We start from the raw sequence: 18410 nt of genomic DNA on the forward strand, positions 1-18410 counted from the left end.
GGAGTTCATGCATGCCAATATACTGCATTTCACTTATTGCCATGGAAATTTGATTGTGGTGCTGTATTGAGATTTTTTTGTTATTGACAGTTCCCTGTATGGTGCGATTTCATATCACATCACGCCCGGTACTCACAGCTTTACTTCTGCCAGTATCTCGTCTCCTACCTTCCAAATTTCCATATCCTTTCTTTCAGGAGTACTAGTTCTGCAAGGTTCGCAGGAGAGCTTCTCTAAAGTTTGGAAGGTAGGAGACGAGATACTGGCAGAAGTAAAGCTGTGAGTACCGGGCGTCAGTCGTGCTTCGGTAGCTCAGTTGGTAGAGCACTTGCCCCCGAAAGGCAAAGGTCCCGAGTTCGAGTCTCGGTCGGGCACACAGTTTTAATCTGCCAGGAAGTTCCAGCGCACACTCCGCTGCAGAGTGAAAATCTAATTCTAAGAACGGACTACTCCATTTCGAGAGCTTCAATAGATTCGCGAAATTGTTTGACAAGTATTCCTTACGGCTAATCAGGATTAGGACCATTATCATTGGCCATATTTTGATCCTGCTTTCAGAGCTCCAGCCTTTTTAGAAGACTTTACGAAATGGTACTGTATACTTCCAGAGACCTTTTCAAGTCTCAAACATCTATGACGTACATAAGGAGACTGAAGTGACGAATTAAAATTTGTACCAAGGGCAGGATTCGAACCTAGGTCTCCTGTTCACAAGGCAGCTGCTCTAATCACTACGCCTCCCTGACACAGTGACTCTCGATGTTGGACATTCTATCTTAGCACACCCCCTTCCCCAGTCGAAATTTCCATTCATGCCTAAGTCCACACGGTAACCTCCTAAACTCAGTTGTCGAGTTTAGGGGGATACAAAGTCGGTTGAGCCATGAATGGAAATTGGGTTCGAAATGTATGGTGCGCTAGGATAGGTCGCGCAGTTGTGCAAAGCCACTGTGTCAGGCTGGTGTAGTGGTTAGAGCAGCTGCCTTGTGAGCAGGATACCCAGGTTCGAATCCTGACCTAGGTACAAATTTTCATTCATCACTTCAGTCTCCTTATATGCATTTCAGGACTCGAGGAACTTTTCCCGTAACGGTTATTTGGAACGCCGGCAGACACTGCGAAATTCCTTTCCCTGCAAGCCAACCATGTAGCCTTTGGCCACAGCCAATTTAGGAGGATTTGGAAAGGTCTGGACCATGAACTCCAGGCTGCATAGAGCCTCATTCCGCCAGAAACCGACGCTGTCGTAGGTAACAGCCAATGGAAGAGTATACGGACGTGACCAGGAAATGAGTTGTTCAAATGAGAACAGGGATTGTAAAAAGAAGAAATCAACTAAGTGGTAAAATTACACACTGCCGCATAGTATCGTACTGCAACACTACCTATGAAATGCTCATTATTAAAATCTTCAAAGCATTCTTATAATTTCAACAGTAGAAAACTTTTGGTGTCAACATATCCAAAACAGTCGTCCTACTTTTCAATGAACTTTGGTCAATTGTTGGAAAAGCTTTACCATATCTTCAGAAGAAAGAAAGATTTAGGGCTGGTGCAAATGTTTCTCCTGCTATGGATGACATCATATCCACCACCGTAGCTACTGTGAACCGCTTTCTTCGTGTCATTTTCAAAGATAGATTAACGGTGGCCTGTCAGACAGTCTTTAAGTTGACTTACCCAGAATGCTCCAAAATACTGAAAAGTTTATTTTGCGGAATTTGAACGATGTGGATGCCGATATATGAAGCGCGCTGTCATGCATGAAAAGAACACCGTTTGACAGCAAATCTCGGCGTTTCTTTCAAACAGCAGGGTTCAAATCATTGCGGGCCCTTGTGCGACATGAAAGAATAAGAGAATCTCTTTACTGGAAGAGAGTTAACTAATTCTTTAGGTTAGACATCTTGGGGGTTTCCATTCCTTGCTCTGTTGTTAGCTCTCTAGTTCAAAGTGACGAACGCTCGTTTCATCTCCACTGATGACTCGTGCCGGCCGCTGTGGTCGAGCGCTTCTAGGCGCTTCAGTCCGGAACCGCGCTGCTGCTACGGTCGCAGGCTCGAATCCTACCTCTGGCATGGATGTGTGTGATGTACATAGGTTAGTTACGGGACTAATGACATCAGATGTTAGATCCCATAGTGCTTGGAGCCATTTGAACCATTTTTTTATGACTCGTTTGGAAACATCTCACCCTTGTTGGCACGACGATCCACAGTCTGCTGACAGTTCTCGAAAGATAGTGCATGTGGTCTTCACTGCGTTGTTTTGGGACCCATATTGCACAGAATTTACGAAATTTTAACCTGTTATGGATGGTATCACATCCACAAGCACGAGTAATGTGCATCTGGTTTGCTACGTTATCAGCAATCAATAGTAGGTTATTCAGAATCAAGACACGGGTCACCCCAAAGTTGGACCTTCTTGATATGAATCTGTGTACACGAAAAGCGCATTTTATGAGCCATTTGTAAGTGGGCAGCAAGCTTTGCTCATATCGTTGACCAAACATTGTCAACTATGTATCTAGAAACAACTGTACAGGTTCATGAAAAATTAGGGGTAACAGAGAGAATTTTCTTTCTGGTCTTGGTTAGAACGTTTCCTTCAGACGGAGAAAAATGGTACTGACCTAACAAACCCTGAACAGAGCTTTTAATCCACACTATAGTGACGATATTATAAGATCCTGATGTTCCTCAATGCTCTGTAAAATTTTGTAGTTCGTAGTGTCTATGGAAACTCCTACTATGGAAGTCGTTCTCAGGGAGAACGTTCTCCAAGAGTGGCTAAGTACATTAGCCTGCAGAGACAATGATACGTTCGTTCATAGAAAGTATGATCTCATTTATTAAAATGTCTTAACAAGGACAGCTCAAAAGGAAACGCAATTATGAAGAAAGCAGTATTTCAATCTCGTTGGCAGGTGAATTGAATAGCAGCGCTAGCCGTGACTAAGGCGACGTTATTATGAAGACGTTATAAAGACGAAGGGAGGGCAACCATTGTCTTCATTTTGTGCCGCTGATGGGATGGCGACATCGGATCCCCTTCACAGGAATCTTAGGGCGATATTAGCTGTCCCCGGTTATCGCAGGAATTTATTGCAGTCTGAGAACAGGCGCATTCTTGCGGGAATTAAAACTTAGTCCCTTCCCAAAGAGCATTCCTTGACGAGAGTTTGTATAAAATCAGTGATATTTCCAACAGTGACACTTTGACAAGGTTGAAGATTGAATATGGTGCTATCGCTAAAACTAAATGGCACTACGCATAGACGAGTTCCATCCTGATTGCTATCTTCCGCACTCGAAGACTTTATATGGAACCATTAGCATGGTTTTTTCCCTTTTCCCTGTTCATTTTTTCTGTCAGGAGAGGGTCCTAGTTATCAGTTGTAAACATCCTTGATGCAGTAACGGAAAGAATTCACTTATACAGCACAAGCAATTGCTTACAGATTCTGACTTTCAACGCCATTCGCTTCCCAAAGGTGATGTTTACTTCGTTTATTCGCGACCTATGAGGACTGCTGTCATAACGTCACCGCTTATAATTAGCTATGTTATATACCGGACGTAAAGAAACCACACGTTCCCCAATAGGAAGCTCGCTTAATTGTTAATTTTGCTCCATCAGTTTCACAACGACTTGCTAATGTGACATATTTAAATATTTAAGCAATAACAATAGTACAATTGTCAACTAGACATTGTATATGTACTTTACAATTTAATGTCCACAGAAAAGAGGGAGAAGTCACCCGTTCAAATTTAAATAGTATCTGATGCCTTCTGATGTTGATTCAGTAAATACACGAGAGATATAAAAGCTTTATACTAACTCATGACGCACTTCCTCTCACTGTTTCGAAACGACTATTCTCTTCACCAGGCATAATCTAGAACCACGCTAGAAGAACAATTGAGATACGTTGATGATCGACAGCACAAATACAGTAAGATTAAAGAGATTGGTGAAACAACAGATGTGTTTTAGTTATGATAGATTAATAGCAACAAAACAATATCAGCGTACATGATTTGAATTTCTTAAACCAACAATAGCCAGGTCGGTATTCGTAACGAGTTAAAGCGTTATCAGGAGCATATATAGGCTCAGATCACATCGTAGTAGTGATGAATAATAGGTTGAAGTTCAAAAGATTAGTCAGGAAAGGTCAATACGCCAAGAAGTGGGATACGGAAGCACTAAGGAGTGACGAGATACGCTTGAAACTCTCCAAGGATATGGATAAAGCAGTAAGTAATCGATCAGTAGGCAGTTCGGATGAAGACGAATGGACATCTCTAAAAGTGGTAATTGAAAAGAGAAACGTACGTACAAGGAACGTAACCGCAAAGAAACCATGGATGACAGGTAATCGATGAAAGAAGGAATTCAGGAATGTAGAAATACAAGTTGCTGAGGAATGAAATAAGTAGGAAGTGCAGGGAAGCTAAAACGAATTGGCTGCATGAAAAACGTGAATAAATCGGATAAGAAATGACTGTCGGAAGGATTGAGTCAGCGTATAGGAAAGTCAAAACAACATTCGGTGAAATTAAAATCAAGGCTGGTAAAATTAAGAGTGCAAGAGAATTTCCATTGTTAAACGCAGAGTAGAGCGCGGATAGGTGGAAAGAGTTTACTAAAGGCCTCTATGAGGGGGAAGATTTGTCTGATGTGATAGAAGAAGAAACAGGAACCGATTTTTAAGAGACAGAGGATCCAGTATTAGAATCAGAATTTAAGAGAGCTTACGGGGACTTAAGATCAAATAAGGAGTTTATAATGTCATTTAGTGGAGGGGCACAAAACGACTACTAACGTTGGTGTGGAGAATATATGACTCCGGCGATATACCATCTGACTTCGGGAATATATCATCAACAAAATTCCGAAGACTGCGAGAGCTGACAAGTGCGAGAATTTTCGCACAATCAGATTAACAGTTCATACATCAAAGTTACTTACAGGAATAATGCAGGGTGATCCATTGATAGTGACCGGGCCAAATATTTCACGAAATAAGCGTCAAAGAAAAAACTACAAAGAATGAAACTCGTCTAGTTTGAAGGGGAAAACCAGATGGCGCTGTGGTTGGCCCACTAGATGGCGCTGCCATAGGTCACACGGATATCAACTGCGTTTTTTTTAATAGGAACCCCCATTCTTAATTACATGTTCGTGTAGTACGTAAATAAATATCAATGTTTTAGTTGGACCACATTTTTGCTTTGTGATAGATGGCGCTGTAATAGTCACAAACGTATAAGTACGTGGTATCACGTAACATTCCGCCAGTGCGGACGGTATTTGCTTCGTGATAAATTACCCGTGTTAAAATGGACCATTTACCAATTGCGGAAAAGGTCGATATCGAGTTGATGTATGGCTATTGTGATCAAAATGCCCAACGGCGCGTGTGCTATGTATGCTGCTCGGTATCCTGGACGACATCATCCAAGTGTCCGGACCGTCCGCCGGATAGTTGGGTTATTTAAGGAAACAGGAAGTGTTCAGTCACATCGAAACGTCAACCACGACCTGCAACAAATGATGATGCCCAAGTAGGTCTTTTAGCTGCTGTCGCGGCTAATCCGCATATCAGTAGCAGACAAATTGTGCGAGAATCGGGAATCTCAAAAACGTCGGTGTTGAGAATGCTACATCATCATCGACTGCACCCGTACCATATTTTTACGCACCAGAAATTGCATGGCTACGACTTTGAAAGTCGTGTACTGTTCTGCCACTGGGCACAAGAGTAATTACGGGACGATGACAGATTTTTTGCACGCGTTCTATTTAGCGACGAAGCGGCATTCGCCAACAGTGGTAACGTAAACCGGCATAATATGCACTATTGGGCAACAGAAAATCCACGATGGCTGCGACAGGTCGAACATCAGTGACCTTGGCGGGTTAATGTATGGTGCAGCATTGTGGGAGGAAGGATAATTGGCCCCCATTTTATCGATAGCAATCTAAATGGTGCAATGTATGCTGACTTCCTCCGTAATGTTCCACCGATGCTACTACAAAATGTTTCACTACATGACAGAATGGCGATGTCCTTTCAACATGATGGATGTCCGGCACATAGCTCGCGTGTGGTTGAAGCGGTATTGAATAGCATATTTCATGACTGGTGGATTGGTCGTCGCAGCACCATACCATGGCCCGCACGTTCACCGGATCTGACGCCCCCGGATTTCTTTCTGTGGGGAAAGTTGAAGGATATTTGCTATCGTGATCCAGAGACGAAGCCTGACAATATGCGACAGCGCATTGTCAATCCATGTGCGAACATTACGGAAGGCGAACTACTCGCTGTTGAGAGGAATGTCGTCACACGTATTGACAAATGCATTGAGTTTGACGGACATCATTTTGACCATTTATTGCATTAATGTGGTATTTACAGGTAATCACGCTGTAACAGCATGCGTTCTCAGAAATGATAAGTTCACAAACGTACATGTATCACATTGTAACATCCGAAATAAAAAGTTCAAACGTACCTACGTTCTGTATTTTAATTTAAAAAACCTACCTGTTAACAACTGTTCGTCTAAAATTGTGAGCCATATGTTTGTGACTATTACAGCGCCAACTGTCACAAAGGGAAAAGAAAGGTCCAACAAAAACATTCATATTTCTTTACGTACTAAACGAATATGTAATAAAAAATTTTGGTTCCTATTAAAAAAAACGCAGTTGATATCCGTTTGACCTATTGCAGCGCCATCTAGCTGGCCAATCATAGCGCCATCTGGTTTTCCCCTTCAAGCTAGACAAGTTTCATTGTTTGTAGTTTTTTCGTTGGACGCTTATTGCGTGAGATATTTGGCCCAGTCACGATTAATGGACCACCCTGTATACAGAAGAAGGGAAAAGAAAATTGACGATGTGATAGATGACAATCAGTTGGGCTTTAGGAAAGTCAGAGGCACCAGAGAGGAAATTCAGACGTTGCCGTTGATAATGGAAGCAAGACTAAAGAAAAATCAAGACACGTTCATAAGATTTGTCCCTCCCTTCTCTCACCCTTCTCTCCCTCCTCCCTTCTTCTCCCGTCCTCCCCCGGGCTTCCCCTACCCCCCTTACCTTCATTCCTCCCACCATCTCCTCTGCCATTGGCATCATTGCTCTCCCCTCTCCCTCCCCCCACCACCTTCTTCCCCTCTTGGCAGGTCCCCGGACTTGCACACGTTCAGTGGACATTCTCGCGCCGGAGATCATCGCCATCAGTTTCTCGTGTGTGTGCCATCGTGTTGTGATTTAGTGTTTATCGCCGCGACGCTCCTTCGTTCACTTGTACCGTCTAAGTCGGCAGTGTTTGTGCTCAGTGCCAACAGTTTTTCGTGTTTTTTTTCGTCGAATGTGAATGGCTTCATGTTTTTAATTTTTGTATCTATTGTTTTTTAACCTCCAATCTGTTACTTTTCTGTCTTCCTTGTCTCTTTTATTGTCATGCTTGTGGCTGAAGAGCGGAGTAGATTTATCCGCTGCCAGCCCACCTTTGTCTGAGGTGAAAAATAACAATAAAGAAAAAAAAAAAAAACATAGGATTTTTCTACCTGGAACAACTTTTCCATAATGTCAAATGGTGCAAGATGTTCGAAATTCTGTGAAAAATAGGGGTAAGCTAAAGTGAGGTACGGGTAATATACGATATGTACAAGAGCCAACAGGAAATAATAAGAATGGGTGGCCAAGAACGAAGTGTTCGGATGAAAAGGGATGTAAGACATGTTGTCTTGCGCCCCTACTGTTCAAACTGTACATCGAAGAAGCAATGATTGAATGAAAAGAAAGCTTCAGGATTGGAATTAAACTTTAAGATGAAAGGATATCAATGATACGATTTTTTGATAACATTTCTACCCTTAGTGGAACTGAAGAAGAATTACATGATCTGCTGAATGGAATGAATAGTCTAATGGGCACAGATTATGGGTTGAGAGTAAATCGAAGGAAGACGGAAGCAATAAGAAGTTGCAGAAATGAGAACATGAGAAACTAAACATCAGAACCGATGGTTACAATCTACATGAGGTTAAGGAGTTCTGCTACCTCGGCCGCAAAATAATCAATGACAGACGGAGCAAGGAGGACATAAAAAGCAGACTATCAAAAATAGGCCCTAATTTGAAGAAGAAATTCTTGAGAATGTACGTTTGTATGATTGTGAAAACTGACTGTGGAAAAACTGGAACAGGCGAGAATCGAAGCAGTTGAGATGTGGTGTTACAGACGAATGTTGAAAATTAGGTGGACCGATAAGAAATGAGGAGGCGCTGCGCAGAATTGGAGACGAAAGAAATTTGTGGAAAACACTGACAAGGAGAAGGGACAGGATGGGGCATATGTTAAGACATCAGGGAATGACTTCCATGGTACTAGAAGTAGCTGTAGGGGGCAAAACTGTAGAGGAAGACAGAAATTTGAATATATCCTGCAAATAATTGATGACATCGGTTGCAAGTGCTACTCTGAGGATGATGCTGTAGTATACAGAGAAGTTGCTGCATTAGAAAATTGTAGCGAAATACAGGAAGATCTGCAGCGGATAGGCACTTGGTGCAGGGAGTGGCAACTGACCCTTAACATAGACAAATGTAATGTATTGCGAATACATAGAAAGAAGGATCCTTTATTGTATGATTATATGATAGCGGAACAAACACTGGTAGCAGTTACTTCTGTAAAATATCTGGGAGTATGCGTACGGAACGATTTGAAGTGGAATGATCATATAAAACTAATTGTTGGTAAGGCGGGTACCAGGTTGAGATTCATTGGGAGAGTGCTTAGAAAATGTAGTCCATCAACAAAGGAGGTGGCTTACAAAACACTCGTTCGACCTATACTTGAGTATTGCTCATCAGTGTGGGATCCGTACCAGGTCGGGTTGACGGAGGAGATAGAGAAGATCCAAAGAAGAGCGGCGCGTTTCGTCACTGGGTTATTTGGTAACCGTGATAGCGTTACGGAGATGTTTAATAAACTCAAGTGGCAGACTCTGCAAGAGAGGCGCTCTGCATCGCGGTGTAGCTTGCTCGCCAGGTTTCGAGAGGGTGCGTTTCTGGATGAGGTATCGAATATATTGCTTCCCCCTACTTATACTTCCCGAGGAGATCACGAATGTAAAATTAGAGAGATTAGAGCGCGCACGGAGGCTTTCAGACAGTCGTTCTTCCCGCGAACCATACGCGACTGGAACAGGAAAGGGAGGTAATGACAGTGGCACGTAAAGTGCCCTCCGCCACACACCGTTGGGTGGCTTGCGGAGTATCAATGTAGATGTAGATGTAGATGTAGAAGAGATTGGCACAAGAGACATAGCCGAGGCGGGCTGCATCAAATCACTCAGAAGATTGATCACTAAAATAAAGTTCTATAAGTACCTCGTTTTTCAGTTAACATTAGACTTCTTACAATCTATAACGGAGTTTACTGACCTCCTCCACATTGCGGGAGTTCATCATGTGACGTGTGACTGCGGCAAAATAAATACAGGGTGGCCCTGGAGAAATAGTCGATATTTAGGGATATGAAAAAACCATCATTCGAAGAAAAAACGTCTCATAAACATGGGCTCTGAAATTCATATATTAAGAGTAACGAGCACTTCTTCATCTTCTATACTGTGAAACAGATTTCTTCTACTGAATAAGTGCTTATAGGTCTAAAAATGAGCATTTTAGAGCCCGTGGATACTTAGTTTTTCTGCTTCTTAGCTGGTCCGCCTCCTTATCTGAGTGGTCAGCGCGTATGAATGCCATGCAGTGGGGCCGAGTTCCATTCCCGCCAAGATTCGATATTTTCCCTACTATGGGACTGAGTGTTTTATTGTCATTATCATCAACACGCAGGTCGCCGAATGTGGCATCAACTGGAACGACTTGCAAGACGGTGGCCTAACTTCCCCAGGTGGGGGCTCCCAACCATCAGTGCCACACTATCATTTCATTTCTTGTCATATCACCGAAAATTGACCATTCCTTTTTGGACACACCGTATAGGCGAAGCCGGAAGGCCAATAAAAGATCACGGTAAAGGGCACGAACGTCAAGCGTGTTTAATAATAAATGTAAAATCAGTGCTATCGGATCACCAAGGTAAATGTGGCCAGGTGACGATGATGGTACTTGGTTTGTGAGACGCTCAACTGTGTGGCTATCAGCGCCCGTAAAAATTAGCAAACTTTTCACTGTCCACTCTCGCCACTTTCCCGAATAATGATGAAATGATGAGGACAACACAAATACCCAGGGCGGAGAAAATCCCCGAGCTGGCCGGGAACCAAACCCGGGACCCAGAGACCTAGAGGCAGCAACTTTAGCTACTAGACCACGATCTGCAGCCAAATGTAACCACGTTATGCATTTTAACAAAACAGTGCGAGCCAGTGTAGGAACATTTGTGGAAGGAGGCAGTCGAAATATGGAAGTATGAGGAAAGTTTCAATAGTGAAGACGGCTAGTTGCGTTGAGTTTCATGACTACCCACTATCAAGGAAGTACACACTCAGCCACGGCTAACGTGGAACTGAAACAACTTCTAGGAAACCACCTGACCTGCTGCAAGAAGAGAATTTTACTGTGAATCCTGCCCAGTGCGAAATGAGGGCGACAGCGACTAATAATTAATGCAAATTCGTTATAGCTAAAGTTCCACTTTTGTACTTACAATCCGAGGAATAGCGCGACACGCTTGGCCTTCTGCCACACATGGAAGTTCAGCATTTGCAATAATGTTAGCCAAGAAACCACCGTGGCGATACAGCCACAATAATATTTTGGCCTCTCCCTCTCTTTAAACATTTCCCTGCAATATTTACCCAATGACGACGACCCACAAATGGCGGTGTTTTACATAGTAGCTCCACATCTCCAAAAATGCACGGCCAATAGCCTTTTGCCCCTAAACCTCCACCCAAGATTCCTTACAGAATGTAACTTCCATATATTGTTGTGCTCTTCAGTCTGGTTTAATGCAGTTCTCCATGCTACTCCATCCACTGAAAGTCTCTTCATCTCGGAATAGCTACTGCAACCTACATTCTTCTGAATCTGACTCATCTCTTGGTCTCCCTCTACAATTTGTACCCCAACACTTCCCTCCAGTACTAAACTGGTGATCACTTGTCTCAGAAGTGTCATATGAACCAGTCCCTTCATTTATTCAAGATTTGCCACAAATTACCTGCGTCTCAATATTATTCAGTACCTCTTCATTAGTTAGGTGGTCTGCCCATCTAATCTTCAGTGTTCTTCTTTAGCACCAGATTTAAAATGCTTGTTTCCTTTTCTCGTCTAAACTGTTTCTCGTCCATGTCTCAATTCCATACATGCCAGACAAATGTCATCAGTAAAATCTTCCTGAGACTTATGTCTGTATTCGATGTTAATGAATTTCTCCTGTTTAGAAATTCCTTTCTTGCTGTTGTCAGTCTGCATTTTATATCCTGTCTTCTTCATCCGTCATCAGTTATTTCTTTACCGAAACAGAAAAGCTCATCCTATATGTGTCTCGTTTCGTAATCAAATCCCCTGATTTAATTGTTCTACATTCAATTAACCTTGTTTTGCTTTCATTGATGTTCATCTGATATCCTAATTTGAGGACACTGTTCATTCCGTTCAGTTGCTCTTCCAAGTTCTTTGCTGCTGGCAGAATTATAATGTCATCGGTAAACCCCAAATTTTTTATTCCTTCTGCCTGGACTTTAATTCCTACCCCACGTTTTTCTTTGGTTTCGTTTACTGCTTGCCCAGTCTACAGATTGAAGAATGTCGGGGATAGATTACAACCCTGTCTCACTTCCTTCCCAATCACTGCATCCATTTCATGCCTCTAGTCTCTTATAACTGCTGTTTGCTTTCTGTTCGAGTTGAAATAGCTTTTCGCTCCCTGTATTTTACCCCTGCTGACTTCTGAATTTCAAAGAGACTATTAGAGTCGACATTGTCAAAAGCTGTTTCCAAGTCTACAAATGCTATAAACTTAGGTTTGCCTTTCCTTAACGTATGTTTTAATATAAGTCGTAGGGTCAGTATTGTCTCGCATGTTTCTACATTTGCCGGCCGTTGTGGCCGAGTGGTTCTAGGCGCTTCAGTCTGGAACTGCGCGACCGCTACGGTCGCAGGTTCGAATTCTACCTCGGGCATTGATGTGTGTGATGTCTTTAGGTTAGTTAGGTTTAAGTAGTTCTAAGTTGTAGGGGACTGATGACCTCAGATGTTAAGTCCCATAGTGCTCAGAGCCTTTTGAACCATTTTTTTAAATTTTTTACTTTATTTTACTTTTTATTTTATTATTTTATTTTACTTTTTTAATCATTACTCACTAAACTGGTAGATAGGTAATTTTCACACCTGTCAGCAACTTCCATCTTCTGAACTGGAAATATTACATTCTTCTTGATGTCTGAAAGTATTTCACCGGTGTCATACATCTTGCATATCAGATGAAAAAAATTTGTCATGGATGGCTCTTCCAAGGTTATCAGTAGTTCTGACTGATTGTCTTCTACTCTCGGGTCTTTGCTTCGATTTACACTGTTTGATCACAAGTATTCTGACACCCAGAAAAACATACGTTTTTCATATTAGGTGCATTGTGCTGGCACCCACTGCTAGGTACTCCATATCATCGACCTCAGTAGTCATTAGACATCGTGAGAGAGCAGAACGGGGCGCCCTGAGGAACTCACGGACTTCGAACGTGGTCAGGTGACTGGGTGTCACTTGTGTCATACGTCATACGCGAGATTCCCACACTCCTAAACATCCCTGAGTCTACTGCTGCCGATGTGATAGTGAATTGAAAATGTGAAGGGACACGTACAGCAAAAAAGCGTACAGGCCGACCTCGTCTGTTAACTGACAGAGACAGCTGTAGAGAGTCGTAATGTGTAATATGCAGACGTCTATTAAGATCATCAGACAGAATTCCAAACTGCATTAGCATCCACTGCAAGTACTATGACAGTTAAGCGGGAGGTGAGAAAATTTGGATTTCATGGTCGAGCGGTTGCTCGTAAGCCACACAAAACGCCTGTAAATTCCAAACGACGCCTCGCTTGGTCTAAGGAGCGTAAACATGGGCGATTCAACAGTGGAATAATGTTGTGTGGAGTGACGAATCACGGCTCACATTGTGGCGATCCGATGCTAAGGTGTGGGTGTGGCGAACGCCCAGTGAGCGCCACCTGCCAGATTATGAAGTGCCAACAGTAAAATTCGGAAGCGGTGGTGTTACGGTGTGGTCGTGTTTTTCGCGGAGGGAGCTTGTGCCACTTGTTGTGTTGCGTGGCACTATCACAGCACAGGCCTACACTGATGCTTTAAGCACCTTCTTGCTTCCCAATATTGAAGAGCAATCCGGGGATCGCGATTGCATCTTTCAACACGATAGAGCATTTGTTTTATCTATTTATTTATTTACACGTCGAGTTCCGTAACACCAAATTGAGGAGCAAATCTTCAATCCTCAGATGTTAAGTCCCATAGTGCTTAGAGCCATTTGAACCTTTTTTTTTAAAAAAAAAAAGTACCATAAGTAGTTGGATGGCAGCCCGTATGCCCCTGTGTGAGAAGTATTTCATATAGCTGAAATCCGATGATGGTTTGGCCGATGGATACGATGCTGATGCTAATAGTTTAGAGCTCCGATAATGCACAGTTGGGGTACGTGTGAGGGTGCTGGTTAACCTCGTTGCTATTTATCGTAGTTTGGTTGGTCTTGATAGTCGATCCATGCGTTCCAAGCGATGCGGAGCCACCGCACGTAATTGGTTTTGAGCCTCAGGTTGTCGTTAATCAAGTGTGTCAATATTTGTTGTAAGTTCTGTCAGACAGAGGGCTTAATCTCTGTGTGTTTTTGTATCGTGCTAGTTTGTTGGGCTAGCGCGTGCTGCTCCTGCGGCGCTTGGAATCGCATTGCCTGCCTGCTACGCTGCTACGTGTGCACACACAATCACTTGGGCGCAGACAAGCTCGCACCAAGCCTGCGCTATTATGTGTAGTTAAGCTGAGTGAGTTCATCTGATATTTTATTGGTTCTTTTATCAAACTATTTGTTTCTGCCCTGCAAGTGGCTATCGAGGACTGTGCCTAGAATCTGAAATCTGGCGCTGCCACTACTCCTTAAGATTGCGTTATTTGAGGAATTTTGTAACAGTATAGCTTACGTTTTAGATTATTGGTTAATTCACTGGTACCTGGCGTAGTGACCGGAAGTCTGCAGTACCCTGTTATACAGTAATTCTTACCTAGGGAATCTTTAATTTGAAGATTTTAAGATTCGAGTCTTAAAGGGGAAACTGACGGCACTACGAACAAAGGAAGATATTGTTTAATGTTTCTGTGGTTAGGTTTAAAAACTGTTTCCCTTTCAGATGAGCCTATTGTAGCATAGTTTGTAATCATTTGTATTACTTATCTCTGCTTGGTTCTGTCGGTGTCCGTAGACCGTTAAATTGTGTATAATTATGGAGTGAACTTGAGAGGATTGTAAGATTAATTCAAGTTATGTTTTGTGTACATGTACACTAACAGTGCCGGTATTATTTGACTGTTGGTTCAAAGAAATACTGAAAATTTACTCCGTTTTCATTTTTTTAAATTGTTTGAGCAATTAATAAATATATCAGAACGTTGCTCTGCATTTATTGGTCCCAGGTACCGCTCCACTTCTGTATGTGTAGTAAAAAGTCGTAGCAGATGAAAAGGATTTGGCGGGGTGATGGAAGGATTGTGTGTTTGTAGAGAGCCGCACATGTATACTCATAATACTAATTGTTCTGTTATTGTGTTTCAGCATGGCGGCTGCAGTTGTAAAGAGGCCGGATTACCTGATGAAAGATGAGTTAAATTAAAAACTGATACGCAGAGGATTAACACCACAGAAGAGCGCTACAGATGAATTAATTCAAACTTGAATAGAGAATATGAGCCAACTTATTAATATCAAAGAAACCTGTTTTCTACTCATGACCAGCTATTCATCTTCTCTGTAACTTTTACTTGTGCAGTTCAATTATTTTTAACACCGCTGATTATCTTTCGGTTATCAGTCCCTTCACATAACGACCGACACATCTGTGTTATGATGCACTGCAAATCATGACGGTTACTGGTACCTGCACGCGCTGAGTCGCTCAGTCTATTTTTTTAATGTTCCACTCTAGCCTGTAATCTTCTAAGATGGCTTGCCGTGTGACATTAGTCTTAAAACAATGCTCTTCTTTTTAATATTTCAGTAACCTTCATGCGAATAGAAGCGGCAGACAGACTTACGTATGGCGCTTACTGAAATATTTAAAAAAATGTAGCAGTATTTCAAGACTCATGTCCGACAGCAAGTCAGAAGTTAGATGAATGGTAATCGAAGCAAATCAGCAGCGTTAAAGCTAATGAAACTGCACAGTTAGAAATTACGGAGTAGATGAATAGCTAGTCATTAGTAGAAAACAGCTGGACGATGCTACAGGAATGCTAGATACTACGCTCGCCAAGCTGTAGAATCCTTTGTGGGAATATATAAATAAATGTAAAGGCAAAACAGGAGATGCTATAGAAGTAATAGTACAGCTCTTAGAGGTAGCAACAGAATTACAAGATAGCATGAAAGGAATAGGTACGTCCGAATACAATGTGCTATGTATAGTGTCATGTACTGTAAATGAGTCTTTAGCAGAATTGGTCGTACCGGTCATGGAAAAAAGCAGTGGACCAATAAATTACCAGCAGTACTTGGTAGAGAAGGAATACCACCTAGGTCATAGCGAGAAATTGTATATGACCGGTGTGATAGGAAACAAGGAGCAAGAGAAGCATTAGTAATTACGTTCATAGAATCCTAAAAACTGCAGTATTATTATGTTGACCATAAATAGAAGTAGATATTTTGCATCATACATGAGATGGATTAAACACTGATAAGAGAGAGACAGCAGTATTAGATATTATTGAATAGAACAGGACGTCATACAAAAAATACAATAAGTGATGAAAGGCAGGAAAAGAAATGCGCACCTGCAGCGTAGTCAAAAACAGCTGAAATACTTTACATACCCAGAATCTTCTGGGTCGCGAGAAGAATAGCGATTCTTTGGCTCATGCTCTAGTAACAGCAGTCCTGCACAATATGTTTGGTGACAAGGAATCGGTATTTACCGCGAAGGCAGTTGTGTTCCTTCCATTTTTCTCTTTATGTATCAGATATTGGCCGTATTTCATGAATGACATCGTTCTTCCCCGCAGAGCAGTCTACATTACTGAGATGCTGTTCACCGCGAACTACGTATACTATACAGCGGATAGACAAAATAATGTGAACACCCGTACTTACATCGGAATCGTTTATACAGCTGCGATTCTTTTTGGAATAGTGGCATATAATGATTGTAAAGTCTCCAGTGGAATGCTATGCCACTCTTCGGTCAGAACCCCTTCCAACTTCTGCACTGACGAGGGAGGCGGAAAACTGCTCCGGAGCCCGTCCTCCAATACCAAGGGTTCGGTAATGTTCAAGCCAGGGGACTGTGCTGCCCAGGGAAGACGCTGCAGGTGAGTTGCATGCTCCTCATACCACGATTGTATTGTCCTGACTGTGTGAATGGGTGCATTATCGTCATGAAATATCGCATCATTGTTGGGGAAAAACATTTAAATCATGGGGTGCACCTGATCATTTAAAATGTTCACGTAATCGTTGGCTGTAACACGCCTTTGAGAGTAATGATGGAACCTGCAGAATACTACGATATGGCTGCCCATACCATCACACTTCCACCTCCGTGCTTAACCGTTGGAATCAAGCAATCAGTATCGTAGGCTTTTTTTGGCGTTCTCCAGACGTAAATTCGGCCTGATGCTGGAAGTAACGAAAACACTGTCTGTCGGACCGTATGACATGTTTATACTGATCAGCCGTCCAGGACGTATGCTCCTGACACTACGTTTTACGCTTATTTGCGTTGGTTGTCATCACTAATGGTTTTTCTATAGCAGCTCGTCCATGAATATTCGGTTTATGGAGTTCTCGGCGGACAGTGTAGATAGAAAATCGCTGTTGAGCTCTGCAGTCACTTTAGCCGTCATAGTTTTGTGTTGTTTTGACACAGTCCATGTTCACGTACTACGATCTCTGTCATTTAGTTATACGATAATGTCTTTCCATGCTTTGTGTAGGCTGTCATGATTTTTGAAACAGTTGCTCTTGAAACATTCAATAAGTTGGCTGTCTTGGTTAGTGATGCTCCAGCAAATCGGGCTCCCACAATCTGCCCTCTTTGGAACTCTGTTAGGTCTTTCATTGTACGTCGACCTCGGCCTCTGAATGCAAAGACGAAGTGTGCACTACTCGTAAACAACCTGCGTTGATGCCTAGTCCGTATTGAACACACACAGGGCAGCGCGACACGTGCCGTACCTGAGTTGTTGACCGTCGAACACCACCATCCCATTACTACCATTGTCCACATTATTTTGCCTATCCCCTGTACTTTCGACGGATATGAATCTCATACTGTACGGCTATGGTCTTCGTACAAGAGATGCTACGGAAAAGATGCCTAACATCCTTTACTGCCTGAAAGTTGGGTTGAAACGCTATTTGTAAATGTCTTCTTGGAACGGGGGCGTTATGTGCAGATGTAATGTCACTGCCTATGGTGGGAATGGCACGAGCGTGTTAATGGGTAGCATAATCATCCGTGAGAGGACAGGAGGAGGGGATTGGTGGAAAGGATGGGGATGAGTAGACGAGTGTGGATATAGACATTTTACTCTTCATGGAACCCTAAGTCATTTCTACAAATGGCTGTATGTGATTATACGAAACAACAAATGTACCACTGACGAGTGCAAGAAAACTCATCATAACATGAGCAAGCCTTCATAACGTGAATTTGTCTCGGTCTTAGCCCGTTCATGTTTTCCAGTTATGACGATATAAAATTCTACAGAATATTAACACTATACCATTTACATATTTTTCTCTGACTATCTTTATCGAACTGTAGAAAATAACAGTTACATCGCTCAAAACAATACCAACATCGTTGCACTGTAACCGCCACAAGTTCGTCCTCATTTTCTACAAGTATTGCCGCTTTCGCTGCTCAACAAAGTAAATTATTATCATTTGTGGACAAAGTTTGACAAAGCTGCCTGGGGCTGCAATCCAGCTTTTTTATTCATCTCAAAATTTTTGTGAATTTTGCCCTGAAGGTCATACAGTCATCCGCTTCAGTTTCACACTTCAGAGCGATTTTATTAGGTTGGTGCATAAGTTCGTAGCGTTTTTGTTTTGCATGCTGGTACTCAGGTTGTTACGGGTTTATTTATCAATTATTATTTTTTGTAGTCCATTGTTGCTATTTGAGT

The 18410-nt window shown here is 42.3% G+C and overlaps 1 non-coding gene across 1 annotated transcript; it reads left to right on the top strand.

Annotated features, from left to right (window-relative positions):
- Positions 1 to 300: 300 nt before the first annotated feature.
- Trnas-cga lies at positions 301 to 375 on the top strand. Its single transcript has one exon. It is a non-coding gene; the product is annotated as a tRNA-Ser (tRNA).
- The last annotated feature ends 18035 nt before the right edge of the window (positions 376 to 18410 follow it).

The sequence above is a fragment of the Schistocerca piceifrons genome, chromosome 1 (assembly GCF_021461385.2).
Source record: "Schistocerca piceifrons isolate TAMUIC-IGC-003096 chromosome 1, iqSchPice1.1, whole genome shotgun sequence".
Lineage (NCBI taxonomy): Eukaryota > Metazoa > Arthropoda > Insecta > Orthoptera > Acrididae > Schistocerca > Schistocerca piceifrons.